Source organism: Perognathus longimembris, chromosome 9 (assembly GCF_023159225.1).
Source record: "Perognathus longimembris pacificus isolate PPM17 chromosome 9, ASM2315922v1, whole genome shotgun sequence".
NCBI lineage: Eukaryota > Metazoa > Chordata > Mammalia > Rodentia > Heteromyidae > Perognathus > Perognathus longimembris.
Window position 1 is genome coordinate 69,926,994 of NC_063169.1, and position 21,758 is coordinate 69,948,751.

Consider the following 21,758-nt stretch of genomic DNA (forward strand, 5'->3'; position numbering starts at 1 on the left):
TGACATTCTCACTGCAACAATTTATGAAAGGCTTATTACCTAGCAATTTCATATCTGAATGCAATTATGTTAATGTTATTAGTCCATTATGAATGGTACTAATATGATTATTGTTTTGTGTGGTATTACAGGAAATTAATTTAAATAGATTTACATATTTCTCAGATAAAGGGCACTGCTAATATGGATAAATAAGAAGGTTGATGTTATTTTTGAAAAAAAAACATAAACAAGGGAAAGCTGGGTTTTGAATTCATTTGTAACATTAGCATGGTGGTGGTTGTGTTTTCTGGTTAATTTCGTATCTGGCAATTTTAAAAGTATTTCTTTTGTTCAAAGACCCTTTTGACTGGATGCCAGTGGCTCACATCTGAAATCCTAGCTACTCAGGAGGCTGAGACCTGAGGATTGCAGTTCAAAGCCAGCCCAAGCAGGAAAGTTTGTGAGACTCTTATCTCCAACTAACTAGCAAAAAGCCAGAAATGGAGCTGTGGCTCAAGTGGTGGAGTGCCAGCCTTGTGCAAAGAGGCTAAGGGATGACACTCAGGTGCTGAGTTCAAGCCCTAATACCAACACACACACACACACACACACACACACACACACACACACACACATGGAGCTTTTGAATTAACCTCTTAACCTCGCCAAACCCCTCAGAGGAGATCCTAGCTCCATTGTGTAACTGAGCTTGTGGAGAGTCAAGAGCGAAGTGGAACATCACATTCCCAATGGCACCCGAGTCGAGTTCAGGCGGTGTAGGACAATCGCTCAGGGATCTCATTCAATGAGGCCAGAGCTCTGCGCGCGCCCTTCCTAGGGTGTCCGTGAGGGGAAGGCTGGGGCTCTGCTCAGCGGGCTGTCTCCTCCTCCCGCCCGCCATGCTTCCCGAGCCGCCTGAGATTCCTAGCTGGACAACAGGGCGTCCAAGTGAGTTGGTGACAAACCAAGATGACAGGGGAGCAGAATGGCTCTTAAACACCTGGAATTGACTCGGAGAGAAGCTGCCCTTGCCGAGAGGCCCCAGCAGCTGCAAGCAGAAAGCAGTGGAGGAGGAAACAAGTGCCGAGGCCTAGGATGTAGACGTCCTGACCCGCCGGGGGTGGGGGGGTGAGGGGGGAACGGCCACACGTCCAGGCCCAGGGACGCCGAGTGCGGAAGCATGGCGGTGCTGCGATGGGGGGGTGCGCCCCGTGGCCCCCCACCGTCTCATGGACGGTGTTCTGAGGACAACAAGCACTTGCTTACTCCAGGGACTTCGGCGTGGAGAACTAGCAAAGGACTGATTGAAAGCGTGAGTGCTTGGATGAGTGAAGGAAGGTGCTATGCTCAATTTCCGGACCCCCACAAGGACCACCAGAGACCCACACCAATGCAAAAGCAAAAGGAGTCTCTATGGCAAGCGCGAGCTCGGTCCTCCGCGCACTCGGCACCCGGTGACGCTAAGAGGCCCCGAGCCTAGGGCTTCTAACAAATCAACACACACCGCGGGAAAATGATGAAATAATTCTAAAGCTTGCTTGGCGCATTTGGTGGCGGGAAGGAGTCTGGAAAGGGTCATTGGTCAGATCAAGGGACGATGCGTTTACAATTGATTGGTTAAGCCATAGGGGTGTAGCAAGGGGGATTCGTGCACAGCTGCAGGGTTTTAGATACTGGAAACCACACCTGGGTGGGGGAGTTCTGGTAACCCCAAAACTTGTTTTTCTTCTCTGCCCGTTACTCTTATGGGTGTTTATGGTTTTTCTGAGAACTCTCTGCCCCAGGGCGTTTTATAGTCTTTACTGGAAAGCGAGGGGTGGGGGGGTAGGGCCTACAGTAAGGTCAGGTACCGAATGGGGTCTTAGTACAATATGGAGTTGCCTAGGTCCTTAGCCGCAAAGCCATTTACAGAAGCAAAATTAGCAGTTAGGAACTACAAAATGGTGATTGCAATTCTTAGTTTCTCAAAGGAATGAGAATAAACAGGCAAATGCAGGCCCCTGAGATGGCTACTAGCTTTGTTTTGGGGGGCGGCTGCATACCCTCTTCCCTGGGCTGAAGGAGGCTGAGCCAAAGGCGCCGGCCCTCTGCCTTTCAGGAAAGTGCAGGGAGCAACCAAGTCACCCCCTGGGCCCCATGTCCAGTGCCTTCATGTCCGGAGAGATGTGGACGGTCTCATGTATGGAGACAAGAGTGAGCATATTCATTCCTACCTTAGAGATGGCTGTGAGAATTAAATGCATTAGCAAATACGAATAATTTGGAAGTCACTGGTGAATATATGAAGTATTTATTACTGTTGTTATTATTGACGAAGCAAAGTTGCTCTATTTAACTCTGAAGATTTATAACTCAGGTATGAGGCATTTCTTAACTTCTTTCAATAACACACACTTGCTTGTATTCTCTCCTTTTTTTGTTTTTTTCAATACTGGGGCTCGACGTCAAGACCTATGCACTCTCCCTCGGCTATTTTCGCTCAGAGCTGGTGCTCTGTCCCTTGTGCCACAGCTCTACTCGGGGCTTTTGTGTGGTTAGTTGGATCTAAGAGTCTCATGCACTTTCCTGCCAGGGCTGGTTTTGAAATGGAATGAATGCTCAGATCTGGGATCCCCAATTAGCTAGGATTATAGGAGAGAACCACAGGCACCCGGCTTCCTTGCAGGAACGCAAACTTTCCTATTCTCCCTTTAAAACAAGCAGTTGTTTCTAAGTAGCTGGCCAACACGTGAATATAGTAAGACAATTGGAAATCTTTCAGTGAAAGATTACCGTTCAATATTGCATGGAAATTTTATTTTAGTAAATGGGGGGAAAAAGCTTAAATTTTTATATGCAGCCTTTACCATAATAGAATGCTTCTCAATTCTGAATCAAAGATTAATTTCATAATGTTTTGACTACCATACATTTAGCTTCTGGAAATAATAATTTGATCCATAAATTAAAATGGATATTGGTGTATATCCAATTATTTAGCATTAAAATCATTCTGTCACCACTTTCCAGTTATCTTTTCATGAAAAATAGCAAGAGACCAATTCCTAACAAGTCACTTGTGTTCCATTGAGTTCGTACCTATGTTTAAGATATTCTAAAGCCATCATGATATTACATATATACATAGATAGATAGACAGATAGATAGACAGATAGACTTTTTTTTCTATGCCAGTATGGAGGCTTGAACTCAGGGGCCAGCTGCTGTCCATTATTTAGCTTTTTTCACTCAAGCTTGAGCGACAGCGCCACTTCCTCCCACAGGTCTCTCTCTGGTGAATTCTTCCTCCTGCACTCTTGAGATGCTTGGAAGCAGCCATTGTGGGAGTTAGGCCTGGAGACTGGACAATGGCGGTTCTCCTCTTGCAGAAAGGATGGGACCATTGTGAAAATCAGGAAGCGGCTCTGAACGCCAGGGCCCGTGTGCCGCGGCAGTGCCGGTGAACAGGGCGCACGGGGAGGAGGAGACTCGAGGTTCGGACCCAGTCACTTGTCTGCTGCGATTCTGACCTCTCTGTCTGGGTCAGAGGGACAGGGATGGAAGGAAGTCCTGTCCTGTGGGGGCTTCTCAGGAGGAGGCTAAAAGGGGTGCAGGGCCAGGAGCTAGAGTCCAGCAGCCGAGGGAAGATTCTGGAGCCTTGCAGTGTTCCCATGTTCCCGGGACCCCTAACCTTACTGTTCCCTGACATTTGCTGATGGTTTCCTCTGCACAGCACGTGCCTGGGTGCGTGCTCGGGGCGGGGACGCGGAGGAAATGAACCGCTGGTCAGTGGGTCACCCCTCCCGGAGGCGGCCGCGGCCCCGCGGGTACGGGCCGAAGTCCCCTCCGCCCTCCCCCCGCGGGTCTGCGCTGGGGCGCCTGAACGGGGGCCCCCACCGTGGACAGGGACTTCCCGCCCCACGTCCATCCGCCCCACGAGCTCCAGCCCCTCCGTCCCGCGTCGCAGTTGTTAGGGAAATGGCGGCCTTGGGTGGTGAGGCCTCGTCCCGAGCTCAGCCGAAGCCCGGGAGGCCTGGGCAGAAGCCCAAGCACCACGGCGCGGCCTGACGCCTTTGCCCCAAGCGCTGGGCCCCTCGTGGGGAGCGCGCCCCTGGACACATGCGGGGCCCCTCGTGGGGAGCGTGCCCTGGACACATGCAAGGGCCCCTCGTGGGGAGCGCGCCCTGGACACATGCAAGGCCCCTCGTGGGGAGCGCGCCCTGGACACATGCCGGGCCCCTCGTGGGGAGCGCGCCCTGGACACATGCGGGGCCCCTCGTGGGGAGCGCGCCCTGGACGCGTGCGGGGCCCCTCGTGGGGAGCGCGACCCTGGACGCAGGCGCGGGCTGGGCCCCTCGTGGGGAGCGCGCCCCTGGACACATGCGGGGCCCCTCGTGGGGAGCGCGCCCTGGACGCGTGCGGGGCCCCTCGTGGGGAGCGCGCCCCTGGACGCAGGCCGGGCCCAGGCCCTGTGACCCGGCCATCGCCCAGCCCTTCCGAGCCCGACCTGTCTGCGGGACCCCGCATCAATCTGCGCGCATGTCTTTACCAACTCACCACGTGTTTGGAGCAGAGGTGAGCCACCCCCGCCCTGCGCGGCCGGGAGGCCCCGAGCCCCCCCTTGGCCGGCCGAGCCCCGAACTCCAGGCGGACGTCCATCCCTCCTCCCTCGTTGGCAGGGGTGGGGGGCCGGGAGCGCGCGGTAAACATTGGGTCAAAAAGTCATTATTTTATGCGTAACTCTGCTTCTCTGTTCCAAAGCGTTTCCAAATCGCCATTCTCAGAACGTGTTGTGCCCGCCTCCCATCAACTGCTCTCTGAGAGTCAGAGGCTGGCTAGGCAAGCAGACTTGGACACAGTCTCTCGCTAATCCATTACTACTCATTTCAATTTAATAGACGTTCTTTTCAGATTGGTCACTTTGATATTTCACATGCTTTCGCAGCAACCATGGGCCTGAAATGCTAAGGAGTAATCAGTTCTTTTTGCTCCCAAGTCATTTTTCATTCTGAGGAGTCCTTAGAACTCACAGATAAGAGGTTGGTATCTGCGATATGTCACTTTGGAAAATACCACCGTAATTTTAGAAAAACATTCCTAAATTATATTAAAATGCAGCACATTGATCTTAAATGAATCAAATTCAACAGAAAAGCAAAAGTAAGTTATACTTTGAGAACAGTGAAATCTTGTAATCGTCTAGCTAGTCATCAATTTAAAAACCTCAAAATTAAAAGTCTCTTAATGATTTATAACTTCCCGTTTCTATAAGCAGAAATATAGTGATAATCACTATCGCCTTGTTACTTTCACAAGAAAGTTTTGGATGTTCAGTTTCACATTCAGATTTTTCTGACAGCAAATTCCTGGTCTTTTTCAATTGTCTCAGTATGTTCTGTTATCTGTGACACCATATTTGCCGGAATATGAGTTTTATTTTTATCTGTGCTTCCTTAAAATTTAAGAAATTACCCATAAATTGCTCTCCAGTATCTTTTCCTCCTGATGTTCCGGACGTGGGCTTTTTGTTCCTCCTTTACTTTGGACCCTAATAGGACCATTTATAGCATAGTCCAGGACCTGGACAGGCAGACAGACCAGGAGAGGCCAATGTGTTCAAGCGGGTATTTCATACTTTTCAGACCACACTTACCTTTTTGTAACAACTATCTCATTTGTCAAATGAATTAAGATATTTACCGATCTTCACGTCAGCTAGTTGGGAATTTCAGCTTTTTTCCAGGATCCCTTGGAGGAGGTCAACTGAGCAACTTCCAGAACGCACTTAGTATGAAATGCACTTAGCATGAAGTCTCCAAGTGTGAAGGAAGCATCTGAAGAGCACAGAGGACAATGCGGGTGACGGAAAGCCAGAACTTTCTAGTAGGAACGACTCATGTTGAGACCGTCACATTGTGTGCCCACCCAGCAGTGGTAGCCAGTGTTTACTGCCTCCAGAGACCATCAGCATGCCACCACAGCAGAAGACAAGCAGGAGAGCCAAGGGCCCTTCCCACCCGGCCTGCGTGGGCATGGGAGCCAGTCGGGCGGGGCCCTCCACTGAGGACTCAGGCTTGTGGGCTGTCCTGAGGACCGGAAGTGACGGAGACAGTGCTCTGGGTGTTGGTCCTGTCATTTGTAACCCGGAGGCTCTCAAAATTCTGGCGTCCCTTCCTAGAACTGCTTCTTCTCCTTTTAATTGCAGTCTGTAAGCTGCCTCATTCCTTTCCAGCGGGTTCCTTCATGTCATCCAGAGTGAGCAAGAACGCCACTGTTAGCGTGAATAAAGATGCTCACCTCACCAAGTGAAGACCCCGACGAGCAACACTTTCATGGCTCTCCTCCGACAAAGTGGTTTGAGTATTCATGTGAAGTATAAGTTGGTGAGAAAAAGGAAAGGGGGAAAAGCACAGAGCTTTTGCTCCATCGTCTGTAGACATAAGCTGAGAACGACGGTGTGTAAGGAAAGCAAACCACTTTCCTCTCCCACCACAACCCACAAGAGCCCTGCAGAACGCCCCGAATTCTCCCAGCTGGAAATCTTGTCCTGTCAGCGGTCCCACTTCCTGCCTGGTGATGGTCAGATCCCAGGTGGCGGCTCCGTCCCCACACGCCCCCTCCCGCCCTGGGTCCCATAGCAGGCCCAGCCTGGGTCACCTGCACGTCTGATCAGCCTCCACACCAAGTCTCCACCACCCAATTCATGTGTCGCAGTGGCCGCGCGCTCAGAGGACTCGGGAAAGCCCTCTGCGCCATCAGTGTACAAGGGAAACGTGACTAACAGGACAGGGTCCTGTTGTGTCGGCCAGGCTGGCCTCAACCTCACCTCAGCCTCTCTCAACTTGCCGGGACTACAGGTGTGTGTACCATACCCAGTGACAAAGCGACATTTACAAAGATACAAGCCAGAAGAGACGCTGAGGGTCAGGTCTGGAAGTGCTGCGGCCCAGGAGGTTCTGTCCACATAGAACTGAGGTGCACCCCTCCCCTAGCACATGGATATTCACCTTCCTTAAAGCGCCCACATTTAGGGGAGCTGATACACCCCCCTCATCTGTGATCAGCCTCCATCCGGAAGCTCCACGGAGCCCGCCAGCCATCCTGTGAGCCCACAGAGCACCCGCCGCTGGACACTCCAAGAGCTGGAGGAGTCGTACACCAGGAAACACCAAGACGAAATGCGTAGCTCACTCCATCACAAGTAATCGTTGAAAACATAGAGCCCGCTGCGGTGCTCACTTGCTTTGGCAGTGCAAATACCAAAATAGGAACGATACAGAGAAGATTCGCATGGGTGATACACACATTTGTGAAGCGTTGCGTATTTTATAAAATGCAAAACCCAGTTAGCCCCAGCGTGGTGACATATACCTAGAATCCCGGCTCCTCGGGAAGCTGAGGCAAAAACGTCTTGAGCTGGAGGCTGTCTCTGACAGAGATAGTCAGACCTTGTCTCCAAAGCAAAGGAAAAGAAAGAGATGGGAGTGTGGCTCAAGTGGCTGGCCTTAACACTGTAACAGAAGTAAATCTAATAACATGTTTAAAGTACTCAAGCCAGGCCCAGTGGCTACTCAAGAGGTTGCGATCTGAGGATATGTGTTTGAAGTCAGCCCAGGCAGGAAAGTCTGCGAGACTCTTATCGACAATAAAGTACCAAAAAGTTAGGAATGGAGCTGCGGCTCAAGTGGTAGAGCCCTCGCCTTGGTGTGTGTGTGGGGGGGGGGGGGGGGGGCGGGGATCAGATACAGTGCCAGGCCTTCAAACCCCAACTCTCTGGGGATTTTTTTTTTTTGGACTAGGTCCTATTTCACCATCATTAAGAATTTAAAGTACAGGTGTCTTGACACGTTAAATGTGAAACAGAAAGTAATTTTTAAACCTCAAATATAATAGGGACAATATAACACCTAAGAAAGAAGCCCTAAAGGAAAAGATTGATTTTATCACATGAAAAATATTCTCTCTCAAAATGCCTACAAACAACACCACAACAGAAAAAGAAAAACCCACAAAAGACCCAAATGTGAGCCCCACAGGCTCCCCCGCAGAAGATAAAGCCAAACTTTCCCTTTGTCTTTTTGTCGATCATGGGGCTTGAACTCGGGGCCTGGGTGCTGTCCCTAAGCGTTTTTGCTCAAGGATAGCACTCTACCACTTTGAGCCACAGCACCACTTCCAGTTTTCTGGTGGTTAACTGAAGATAAGAGTCTCATGGACTTTCCTACCTGGGTTGGCGTTGAACCATGCTCCTTAGACTTCAGCCTCCTTAGTAGCTAGCATTGTAGGCGTGAGCCACCGCCTAAACCGAACTTCTGAATGGATTGGGCCAATCCCTTTCGTCCTTGCCTCTAGAATTTGAGTCATAGTTTCATGGGCCTTCCCAACTCAAGTTTATATAGGAATTTACTTTGAACTACCATGATTCTACTTTCCTACTTAAATTATTTTGGAATTTATACTGTTATCAGGTGTGAGGTAGGGATCCAAACCTGTTTTGTTTTTTTTTTCAGATGGCTACCCAAATGTACCAACATCATTTATTAAATAGTCCGTGTTATAACTATGGTTTGGAGAGGGCAGTTTTAAATTAATTAAATGCCTATACGGTACATGCTTGCATGCTTTAATATATGGTGTTTCTTAACTACCCACAGACAAATTGCTTGGTCTTTTAAAGAATATTTCTAGCAAGTATTGCTCATGAATTTTTATATGAAATTTGAGACCAATTTGTCAAGTTAAAACTAAAAATGTACTGGCATTTGTGTTGGAACCTCTTTGAACTTAAAAATTAGCTTGAGTAGAATTGACATCTTTTTGCTGCTCAGTTTTTCAAATCCCAGAACACATGTCTTTCCTTGGCTGCTTCTCATGAGATCTTGAGTCGAAGGTTCCTTCCTGCACATCTTACGGAAGCTACCGAGGGGTAAAGTCATCATTTTCAACCCCACCACCCGACTGAAGTCTCTTGATTATTCTGTCGATTCCCTTTGGTTTTTCCAGTCGTAAGTGTTCTCCAAAATGCTGTTACTGTGTTTTCTCTTCCCTAAGTTTTAAGTTCTGTGTCTTTTTCTTGTGCCGTGGTGCTGGCGAGTGTCTGTGGTATGATGTGAGCGGGAACATCCGATGGCGGCAATGGAGCCCTGGCGGGCACGCATGGGCTTGCGGGAAGCGCGGTGCTCGCTGGGGGATGCTTACCTCCACCTGCAAAGGGAGTGTTCACCTCTTCACGTTTCGTTTTTAATCAGTAATGGTTGCTGAAAAGCATCCAGTGCCTTGTCAGCGTCGATCGAAATAACAAACACTTTCAGTTACAGCCTCAATATGACCACATTCGTTAATAGAATTCATAATAACACATTATTCTTTCACGCCTGAAGTAAACTCTATGACCTTGTTTTTTAGTGTATTGCCGGATTTTTGTTCGTTGCGATTTTATTTAGGAGTGTATGAGTCAGCTACATTTGTAGAATTCATACGCTTAGGCCTAGTGATTCTTCCCCCCCCCCCGCCCCCCCACATCCCATCCCCCAAGGAAAGGAATAACTCTTTAGTAACCTTCTCTATTTCTCCTATAGATTAACAAAAATCCTGACTGTTCTGGGGGTTAATATTGACAATTTAATTTTCATGGATTTTTTTTCTGGCATATCTGCATTTCAAATCTACTTGCAGATTAATAGTTACAATTGAACAAACTCATGTCCTGTGTCTCTTTTAATTCTATCTTCGTTACTCCTCTTAATTAGGTTAACTATTGGCTTTTTAAATTTTTTGTCTTTGAAAACTCATTTACATTTAGTTTGTTCTTCTATTCTTTTGATCTTGGTCTTTCAAATAATTTCAATTTTTACTTAAAAAAATGTTTCTTCTGAACCAAGCTCTTGTGTCTCATGCCTCTAATTCTAGCTACTCAGGAGGCTGACATCTGGAGAATGCAGCTCAAGGCCAGTCTGGGCAAAAAAAAAAAAAAAAAAAAAATCCACTCAAGTGCATTCCAAAACAACTAGCAAAATGCCAAGCTGAAGAATTGATTCAAATGGTAGAGCACCAGATGGGCAAGTGTGAGACCCTGAATTCAAACCTAGGGTAAACATTTTAAGATTCCTTCTGATTCCATGTTTTCCATTTTGTTGTATCTCTCCTCAATCTTTAAGTTAGTTTAATTCTTTACTGTTAATTCATACAAATATTTAAGCTCTTTCTTAAGCACTTCAGGAAATGCCGTAGACTATGAGCGCTTAAGGGAGCATTTTTAGAGCTTCTGATATGCAAGCATTTCATTAGGCTGCTTTCTCTTGAATTTGTAATTCTGGATTATATTTCCTCTTCGACCTGAAAGCAATTTAAATAACCTCATTACTTGGTATTCACCCTTATGACTATTAAGTAGAATTATTTTCAAACTGTTTGAAATTGGAAAATATATATATGGTAACTCTACCTGATATTCTTTTTATTCTTGGCGATACTAAGGTTTGCACTCAAGACCTTGTGCTTGCTAGGCAGGTGTTCTACCACCTGAGCCACAGCCCCCTAGCCCTAATTGATATTCTATATTCCCCAACTATTACAACTAAGGCAGTCTGGAAACCTCCCGTGTGCCCATCAGCCTTTTTTCTTCTTGTTCTGGGTCTCTCTCTGTGTCCACATTGATGTTTGATGTTCTGCTTCTTGACCTAATCTCCACTTCCCGTGAGTCCTCATTCTTCAGCTGAGCACAACGCTGCCAGCAGCCTCTCCGGCTGCGTCTGGGCTGCCTGAGCTCTGTTTCCCAGTCCCTTTCTTATGGAGGCCACACATTTTCTAAACCATTTGGCTTTTCTGAATGACAGTCTTACCGGGTCTAAAATCTGACATATTTTATTTTCTTTAGTTTGCATGAGCATTTCTCTGCTGTTCTGAAACGAGCAAATTTTCTTCCTTGTAAGCAAGTTGGTCTTTTTTGATTGGCTCCCTAATTATTTTTCTTCATATTTAAAACAATAAAGTAGGATATGACTTGGTTAAAATGACATGAAGGGTCAGTTTCCCAAGAACTGGGAGTCTGACCCTTTTTTGATAAGTGAGAAGACAGAAGTAACGTAGACCATGGGGAAGCACGAAGCCCCCCGCCAGCATCGCCCCCGGACCAGAAGCGCTCAGGAAGGGCAGGTTTGGGGTCTCCGGGTGTGGGTGCAAGATGTTGCTTTCAGTCATGGATCTCTACTACATAGTCTAAGGATTGGCCTTGTGCCTCATGATGTCTTCTGGAATCTAGATCTGCCGTTTCCACCCCTCTTCCTTCCCTTCTCCATGCTTTTCTGGAGACTCAACACGGCCATGGAAGATGAGCTGCAAATCCAGCCTTTAACCTTCTCCTTCCCCCAGGGGTGGATTGGTCTGGTCAGTTTTTCCCGGCACACAGGGTGTGGGCTGCCGTGCATTGCCGTGGGCTGAACGTTTCACCCTCCTGAACTGCATGTGTTGACTGCCAATGTCCGGTATGGTGGTATAAAGAGGCCCCGCCTCCGGAAGCTGACTGGGACCCTTTGCTCTTATGAATGGGCTGGTGCCTTATTGAAGAGTCTTGAGGGAGTGTCTTTAGACCACTCGCGCATCTGTAGGGGACAGTCCATCCATGAGGAAAGCATCCCCATTCGATGCCAAAACCTGCTGCTTCCTTGATGTCAGACTTTCCAGCCTCCAGCCCTTCTGTGGTTTATACATTACCCTACCCAAGGCATTTGGTAATAGCATCGCATTGATGGAAACATGGGTACTGCTCTACTTTCATTTCAAGAATAATAAGCTTTGATTGAAAATGTCAGTGTCTGCCTTATCCTTGCAGAGTTTCCTTTCTCAAGGTCTCCAATTCCTTGTGCTTTTGAAATCTCTATGCTTAGCCAGGCAGGGTGGCTCATACCTGTCACCCCAGCTTCACAGGAGGCCGAGCTCAAGGGCTCTGACACAGGCAGATCGTGTGACTCCACGCCAGGCGCTACTGGAGAGTGGTGGTGCACCTGTCATGCAGCTACATGGAAAGTATACACAGAAGGACTGCAGTCAAGGGTGAGGGAATCCAAGGCTCTGAGTTCAAACCTCAGTAGCATCAAAAAAATAAATAAAACTTTCCATGTCTTTCTCCTCTACGTCATATATCTACTACCACTTAGGTTTCTATTGCAATACAGTTATGCTTGATTTTTCTAATCCCTGCTGTCTGTGCCTTTGGCATGTCTTCTTCCTTTGCTCCTTTCCATTCCATCTTCATCTCTGTAATTTTTTTCTTTTATTCTGTCCTTAGGTTCAGGGACCTCATCTTTCATGTCCTCTGGCTATTCCTCAAGCTATTCCCTGACATCTTGCATTTTTGCTTCAAGGGCTCTAGTCATACTTGTGACGTCCTCATCTACTTCATCAGCTTCTATAAATTGAGTTTTAACATTCCAGCAGAGGGTTCACCATTTTTTGGCTACTGGGGAACTATCTTTCCTCTGGTTAGCTTCTCTCTCCCTTTCCATATTTTTTTCTTACAATATCAACGCTATGCTGCCTTTTGTTTCAAGTCATTCCCTTTCCAATGAGTTGGATTTTCCAGCTAATTGGAAAAGCTTCCTGGGAGAGGAGGTCCAGTCCAGAAAGATAAATTGTCTCTGTTTTATTAAATGATCTGGAAAGAATGATTCTCTCTGCTTCCCTAAACCAAATTGATTAAACGAAGTCATCCACGCTGAGCTTCCTGGGAAAGCCACTGCTGCTGTGCTGTGCGTCGGGTCATTTGCCCATGAGACTTTGGAGGGACCGTCCCACCTCGAGGCAGTCTGGGGCCGTCGCTGGGCCGCTGGGCCCTGTCCCTGGCATCTTCCCGGGCTCACTGTCAACATGACTGCTGCCCAGGGCTCCCCTCCCGCCACAGGTTCTGAGCCCATCACCCCCAGGAAGTAGCGTGCCTCCATGTCCTGCGCTGGGTCTTCTCGCCGCGCTCCGCTGCGCGTCCCTGCCGTGGGCCGGGCCGACTGTCCCGCCGGTGAGCCCTCCACACGCAGCCTCTGGGCCGGCCCTGGTCACACTCAGGCTCCCGGGGGCACCCTTGCGCACGGAGCCGGAAGGTGTGAGCAGAGTCAAGGAGCACTGCCTCTCAGGAGTCTTCCGGAAGGAGCAGATCGTCTGTCACGCGTTCCTTTAGTCCACGGTGGCTGCCCTGAGGAGGGGCCACAGGCCGTGGCCGCTGCGGCAGAAATGCCCAGCCCCTCCATTCCGGAGGCCACGAGTCCCACACCAAGGGCCCGTCCGTCCAGACGGGGCGCCTGCCTTGAGCGCTGCCTTCTTCTTTAGTCTTCCCTTGTCTTCTCCGCTGTGCTCGTGGGCAATGCAAGGGGGGGGGGGAGAGAGGGAGGGTGGGAGAAGAGAGAAGGAAAGGAGAGAGAGGGAGACGGAAGATAGAGAGGGAGAGAGAGAGGTGAGAGAGGGACAAAGGAGAGAGAGAGAGGAGTGATAAAGAGGAAGAGAAGAGGAGGAGAGAGGCAGGGAGGAGGAGAGAGAGAGGAAGGGGGGAGGGAGAGATGCTCATCCTGGAGATCGAGGCTTCGCCCGCCGATCTCACCCACACCCGCCTCATCCTCACCCGTGGCTGAGCTCGAGGTTCATCCTCAGCACAGGAACTGTGGGGAACGCAAGCACTTAGCTCTCCACGTGTGCGTAATGATGCATGGCAGGAAGTGATCTCACGAGAAGTCGAGTTAAAATCACAGCTGGAGTAGAAGAGAGGAGCTCTTCCTGTCAGAGACTCATGGATGCGATGGCATTTGACCCGAGACGGGGAAGGACGGGTTTGGTGTGTCTGCTCGTAGAGTCGGCTGCTGTGGGTCCAGAAACCAGCGCAAGCAAGTGCTGGAAAAAGCACAAGGCAAACTGGGTCTATCCCACTGTGGAGTGGAGGAGGGAGGGGGAGGCGTAGGAGGTGTAGGAGAAAAACAGCCTCGGGAGTAAGGAACACCCATCTTACCATCAAAGGCAGGCTTTGAACTGCAAGGGGAAGATTTAAGACTTTGTTCCAACAGATGTATTTGTCTGTTTTCCCGTTACTCTAATGAAATACCTGGGGCTGAGTGCTTTATAATGAAAAGAGGTTTATTTCCCTCCCAGGCTTGAAGATTGAAAGTTTCCACCACACAGCACTGGTTCTTACAAAGGTCCCTTGGCTGCCCTACAGCACAGCAGGTGTGTGTGTGTGTGTGTGTGAGAGAGAGAGAGAGAGAGAGAGAGAGAGAGAGAGAGAGAGAGAGAGAGAACAAGACAGGAGCCAGGACTCACTCGGGGCCCCATGAGAACTACTCTAACCCCTCTTGAAGGCAGTGCTCTCATGACCTCGGCCCCCTGATAAGCCCCTTCTCCTAAATGCACTACCACCTCTTATCATAACCACGGTGGGACTAAGCTAAGGAAGCACAAATGCTGGAGGAGCAAACCTCACCCAGGTTCTACCCTCAGTGACCAAAGGTGGCTTTCTGGGCTGGGGCAAGAGGAACAGTTGTCTGCTGGGGGCTGTACCCTAGGAAGTGTAAATTTGCAACCTGAGGTAAACTAGATTGAAGGGCAAGGGGGTGTCAAAATTCTTCAACAGGAAGGCTAAGGAATGATAGCTGAAAATCAAGGTAGAATCTATTTGTGTTTGCTTTATGAAATCTAGTTGATGTACATTTAATTTCAGAGATGCAAATCTATAACCAACCTTCAGATTCATCGTTTCAATGATGAAACCTAAACAGTGATATTCAATAACTACCAGTTCTGAGCAAAATACAGCATTCATAGAATAATGGTAAGTAATTGAAATACTCAGTACATGTCAGGCTGTATTGAGTTAACCTTTGATCCACTAATTTAAACAACATAGGAAAAGAAATGAAGCCTTCCAAATTTTAATATGCATTCCAAATTTAATTAACTTTAACCAATATATCGACAGCATGCTTTCTTTTCTTACTAAAATTAGTCTATTTAACATTCACGATCAAAATAAGATGGGAGAGGGAAGGGGTGACATTGTCCAAAAGGAAATGTATTCTCTTCCTTGTGTTATGTAACTGTAGCTCCTCTATATATCACCTTTAGAATAACAATTAAAAATGAAAAATAAGATGAGAAGCTTGTCCACAAGAGGCAGACCAAGTTTTTTGGGAATGTTTTAAAATACTGTCTCTAGGTTAAATGATTTGGAATAAGAGTATTCATTTGAGTATTCTGGTTTACCTAATACTTTGAGAATATTCTGGGTTTTTAAAAAATTTTTGTTTGTTTGCCTTTTCTTGTAAAAAGATTCTTAGCCAAGTACTGGTGGCTCACCCTTGTAATTCTAGCTACTCAGGAGGCTAAAATCAGAGGATTTTGGTTCACAGCCAACATAGGCAGAAAAGTTTGTGAGACTCATCTCCAGAGAGCCAGCAAAAAGGCAAAAGTGGAACTGTGGCTCAAATAATATAGTGCTACCCTTGAGCAAAAAGGCCCAGGGATGGTGCCCAAGCTGAGTTCAAGCCCCAGTACTGTCTCTCTCCCTCCCTCCCTCCCTCCCTCCCTCTCTCTCTCTCTCTCTCTCTCTCTCTCTCTCTCTCTCACACACACACACACACACACACACACACACACACACACTCCTGTTTGGATGTCTCAAAGAAAACAAAATATCTTTCTTTTCCTCATTGAATAGTGAATTCAAATACTGCTATGAAGTTTAAACCAAAGTAAAAAGTATAACACTTACTACACAGACTGTAAATCAAAGCCCATGAGGTGATACATGAATTATATCATAGTCAGCTTAATAAACAGATTTTCACTACATAGTCAAAAAAACATCACTACCCCTCAGGCCAAATTGGTGTTCTTCGAGTCAAAAAGTGAAAAGCTAAACAAAGCCGAGAGTCAAATGGTGCCTCCGGTGTCTCCAACTTGCTCCATACAAAAATTATTTATTCCCCAAACTATCTCATAAAAGGGAAATCATTGTCATCGTTTTGGATTCAGCTGTAAAAAGACTTCCTCCAACTACTTGTGCCTTTTTGTTTGCTTCCTTTTAGACCTAAAAAGCTACTGGAAGCACCATTTCCTTCTACAAATACAGGTTACCACAGGGCTAGCTCAGCAAGCCCTCCTGTAGCCCAGGCCTGACCTGACACCAATGCAAACTTTGCGGAAACATTTGTAGACCAAACTAAAGAAGAGCCTAGAGGCAGTATGGTAGTGCCAACCAGTAATCCCAGCTACTCAGAGGGTTAGGCCGAATTCTAGGCAGAGTTAGGGAGACTCTGTCTTATGTGTTTACATTGTTTGTTGGCTTATATCAGTTATGGGGGAGGAGGAAATTCTTGTTAAATATCCACACAATATTTACACTGTATCCCAACCAATCTCACTCCCTCAATCTCGCTCCCTGGCTGCTCCCCCTAAAAAGCAGCATCCCCAGAAGTGTCCTTGTATTGCTTTCAGAGTTGCAAATCTGTTCTCTCTCAACAGTGTTCAACCGCCTTTACCCTCCCTCCTACCCCCTCCACGAGTTCCCACCCAGTCTGTTCCTCCAGCTCCTTCCTGTTGATCAACAGCCTTTGTTGTTGCTCTGAGCTGCTCTCATACACAAATGGTGCAACGTGATACACAGTGTTCACCCTCTTTCTAAGATGAAATAAAGACAGAACGCCTGGGGACCGGAGCTCTCACATTGTGAGGTGCTGAAGCAGGCACAGGCTCCGAGTTCAATCCCTAAGACTTAGGATGGTGAAGTAAAATACATTGTGAAATGCTTCCCACCCCCAACTCTTGGCAATTTGTGCTTTTGCTTTTGCGTGTAGAATTCAACAGTGATTCTGGGTCTGTTATGCAGTGTCATCCGGCATGATTCCGTGAGATAAATCAAAGTCAACTTCATTTTAAGGCTGTCTGTCCATCGAGACATCCCGGTCACGCACGGGTGGGTGTAAGGTGGAGAAGCAGGATTGCCCTTCACAACTCTGTCCCGCGTTAGAAGCATCGTTGAGGTCCTGAATTCTTTAATCATCTTCACAAAAACTCCCAAGTTCCAAACACAAGCTTGATTCAAAAGAAATGGAACGCTGGAAGAGTGACTCAAGTGATAGAACATATGTCTAGCAGGTGGGGGACCTGAGTTCAAATCCCAGTACCACACACCACACATACACACACATATACTATACACACATCCCCCCACATACACATACCCCACATACACACAGAGATACACCACACACACACACACACACACACACACACACACACACACACACACACACAGAGCGCTATAGAAGCTGTGCTGATGGAACAAGCAAAGAAGTGGCTAATGCATTAAGGTTGTGTTTTCCATATTAGGATACCCCAGACACAATACCCCAGGTTAATAGGTGAATAACTTGAATATTTCCAATCAAAGACAAACCCACATAGAATTTAATAAACAGGACCATTGGAAATGCTCTTAAACAGCGGCAGTTCAAATGATGAGAGGATTACAAAATACTAAGTGATAGTGTCCTCACCCCCGCCCCCCCCACCCCCCACCCCCCCACCCCCGCCCCACACGCACCTGCCCTCGTACAGAAAAGCAAGCCGGGGTTCTGGGAGGCGGCAGCGGGCCCTGGGCAGGAGCTGCTGGGTTCTCAGTGACGTCCTCAGTGTGCTTCGTAGAGGAAGCCCATCCTATGGAGATGCTTCTCCACGTGGCTCAAACACCAAGCAATGGAGTTCCGGCCTGCGGGAGTGTGAAAGGCAGAGCCCAGCAAGGGCCCTGGGCCCTGGGAGGTGAAAGGCAGAGCCCAGAAAGGGCCCTGGGCCCTGGGGGGCCGGCCACCCATGCACCAGGCCTGCGGTGGGTCACTGGCCTCCATGAACCCAGCTTTCGGGGTTCAGACAGGGCATGGGGAGGACCCAGGAAAGCGGTTCCACCGCATCTGACCCAGCAGCACCCCCGGGGCTCCACCCAGGCATGAAGGGAAGGCTCCGGCCCCGCGTATCGCGTTCGAGACGATTCTTCCACGCGGACTCTTCTGTGTGTTTGGGAACGCCATCTCTGCAAGTGGAAAGATGAATGACTGCTTACTGACAGCCCGACCTTCTTGATGGGCTGCGTCTCTTAGAATGGGCGGAAGTACGCTGTTCGGTGGCTTCTAAGATCTTCCAGACTGCAGGATGAGCTCACGCATGTGACCCCTGGTGTGGATGATAACACCGTTGTGAGCCACCCATGAACGCCTGTCAGCGTGTATCACTGGGCTTAGGATGATACTGCGCACTTTATTACTGATACGCAAAACAGGGCGTCTGTGTTGACTATATGTAATAACAGATCCTAGTCAAACAATATTCAACAGAGCATCAGAGGGGGAGGAACAGAAGTTGAGCGTGTAGCTCGAGTGGCAGAGCAGAAAAAGCTGCGTGCGAGCAAGGGTTCAAGCCCCAGTGTGAACAGAATCAAGCAAGGTAGAAGCAGAGATAGAATCTGGAGTTTAAAAGGGAGTTTTAGAAAACTTTGTAAAACAGCGACGCTACGAGTATAAACCTCGTGTTTATCACTGAGTGCGCTAACGCAGCCGAGAGCTGGCAGGGTTCATGATCCGTCGTGGCGTTGGAATTCCTGCCCCTGGAGTGCCTGCTCATCTTTTGGATAGATGTCTGGCTGTGTCCAGTGGACCCCTCCGTGGCTGTGGGTGGCTCCACGCACCTGGGCCGTCCCTCCTCACAAAACCACACGGGGGAAGACGCCACGGCCGAAAACCCCAACGCTATGCGAATACGCACGCGAGGTATGCACGTGCGCGCATGTTTATGTGCACAAGTATGCGTGCACACAGGTGTGTTTGCGTGCAACGGCATGTGTACACAAATGCCTTGGCACGCATACGTGAATCTGTGTACACAACGTGTGTGTGCGTGTTTATAAGCGTGGGTGTGTACACGTGCGTCGCACACCTCCGTGCACAGCCTTCGTGACCCTCGGAGCCTGTATTTTCTAAGCAGCCACTGGCACGTGCGGAGTCTACACCTAACACTAAAGGCTGCTGTTATCCATCGGCTGCTGAGCTATCGGGATGGAAACGTTTCTCCCACCCGTCAGAGCTACAACGCCGAGCTGCCCGGGGGTGGACGTCAGGAGCGCTGTCGGGTTGCCGAGTTTTTTGGCAAAGTGCCGGTTCCTGGCAGGTAGAGCATGAAACACGGCTGGCTCCCCTAAGTCGCAGCACACGTTCCAGATACCTGTCCCCTCCCCCCCACCCCCCAGCCCCATGCTTACGAAAGGAAAGAGCTCCTGCCCAGCAAAGGGAACAGGTCAGCTTTCCCAGCGGGGAGCCAGGCCGCCCAGAGCCGGGGCTCCCCCGCCTTCCACCCTGGGGTGTGGGCTGGGCTCCCCCGCCTTCCACACTGGGGTGTGGGCTGGGCTCCCCCGCCTTCCACACTGGGGTGTGGGCTGGGCTCCCCCGCCTTCCACACTGGGTGGGGGCTCAGCTCCCCCGCCTTCCACACTGGGTGGGGGCTCAGCTCCCCCGCCTTCCACACTGGGGTGTGGGCTGGGCTCCCCCGCCTTCCACACTGGGGTGTGGGCTGGGCTCCCCCGCCTTCCACACTGGGTGGGGGCTCAGCTCCCCCGCCTTCCACACTGGGTGGGGGCTCAGCTCCCCCGCCTTCCACACTGGGGTGTGGGCTGGGCTCCCCCGCCTTCCACACTGGGGTGTGGGCTGGGCCACTCCCTGGGGCAGCAGCTCTGAGGGGCAGCAGCTGCTTCCTCGCGGGCCCCCGGGGTTTACATTCACACCTCGCGCAGCTCCAGGGCCTGCTCCAGACTCCGGAGCTCTTCCGCGTGTTCTTGTAAAGTTTGACTTTCTCTTGTAAAATCACTGAAAATGGGCCTGCGCTCCCACGAGCGAGTAACGTACAAAGACGCTCCTGTGCTACAGGACACGAAGCCTTTGAGTAAAGATCACGAGAAAGGCCATGTCATCCAGCCGTTCCCAGACAGGCACGTGCAAGCGTTTCTGCTTTTCCACGGAGTAAATCACTGGACACGGACCCCAGCAGTGTGCTTTGCCCCGGGGGGGGGGTTGTGGTTGGGAAGTCCACCCCCACTTACACAGCCAGGGCCAGGATTTGTGTGCGGTTAGAAAGTTAGGGGAAATTTTTGTACTATTAACTATATCACAAGAACTAGTTATTTTGCTTTTGTTGTCTTTAAGAATAAAGCAACAATGTCAAGAAAAGGGCCCCCAGGCTCTTCTTCCGGAGGATTGCCCCCAGGCTCTTCTTCCGGAGGATTTAGACATCGTTCCGGTGGTATGATTCCGTAGCATCTTTTTGGAGTTCTGGTTGGCTTTCATGGCTCTGTAACTTGCTATCGCGGCCAGTCACAGAGACTCTGAGAGACTCGCAACTTTTTTCTCCATTGCAATTTCACCTCACGCCCTTGAAATCCCAAAGCCCTGAGCGCATTGGAAGCGAGCTGTCTGGTCCGCCTTCTGTTCGGTTGAGCTTCCAGTCACAGGATGGTGAACGTGGCCTGCGAAGGAGGCAGCCTTCGCTCTGACGCCCTCTGGATGGGTGTTCTGGAACGGAGGTCCCTGAGAACAGACAAGAGCCGAGAGCTGGCCCCAGGAACAAGAGCTGGGCCCCTGGGTGTGGCTCTCACTCTTGTCGGCTTGGTGACTTTGGCCTAACCCATTACAACACTTCTCTGCCTCAGTTTCCTCATCTACAAAAGGAGAGGGGATGCTTCAGTCCTGCAGGATCGTCAAGAGCTTTACGGTCAGTGCTCGCCAAGGACCGCACTCCTCCACCTTGAAGTAGAGAACAAACGAGAAGGAATCTAGCTACTGCTTTACCGCTGAGTGGGAATTCACGATACTACAGATATTGCCAGTTTCGTTGGAGGGTGCTGGTACTGGAGCTTGAACTCGGGGCCTTAGAGCTCACGAGGCTTTGTTGTTCACGGCTGGTGCTCTACTGCTTGTGCCATACCTCCAGTCCCATACTGCCAAATTTTTTTTTTTTTTTTGGCCAGTCCTGGGCCTTGGACTCAGGGCCTGAGCACTGTCCCTGGCTTCTTCCCGCTCAAGGCTAGCACTCTGCCACTTGAGCCACAGCGCCGCTTCTGGCCGTTTTCTGTATATGTGGTGCTGGGGAATCGAACCTAGGGCCTCGTGTATCCGAGGCAGGCACTCTTGCCACTAGGCTATATCCCCAGCCCTCCATACTGCCAAATTTTTAATATTGAATCTTAGTTCTTGACTCTCTAAGAAGAAAATACCTACAGAACTTTTCGAAATCCTAAAATGCTTTTTGAAGAACACTTAGAGTAGCTTTATGTGAGGGTTGAAGTGTGTTCAAGCTGTTGAATGTGTTTTAGGAAAGTCAGGGGGGGGCACCCTAAAGCAAAGCACGCGTGGACTTGGGGTGGGATGGTGACTTTCCTAGATACGATTCCTGGGGATTGCGGTAGTGCAGGGCAGACAATCCAGACCCGAAGAGCAGACGCCAGGTGACAACGCCGCCCCTCCGTCGGGGACAGCGCGTCCAGCTCAGCTGCTTGTCAGGAGCGTTAGTCCTGGGTGGCCCGAGGAGAGGCGTCGCAGCACTGTGCCGACGGCGCGGAAGTCCGTGCGTGGAAGTCCGTGCGTGGCTATCGACCACCTGTGAGTTCTGTTTTGCACCAAATCGATGTCGGGTTCTGTGCCTCCAGACCTGCCGTGCTCCAGAGCGTCGTCCGGTGCTCTGATTTTAGTGTTCGTCGGTTCCCTGACATTTTTGACTGGGCATTCATT

General features: G+C 49.5%; 1 protein-coding gene and 1 pseudogene across 2 annotated transcripts in view; both read left to right on the top strand.

The window, feature by feature from the left end:
• The window catches only part of Pacrg (parkin coregulated), a 353,738-nt gene that overhangs the window by 310,656 nt on the left and 21,324 nt on the right, over positions 1-21,758 (top strand). The gene's annotated exons all lie outside the window — the stretch shown is intronic.
• LOC125357844 lies at positions 7,197-7,290 on the top strand (annotated as a pseudogene).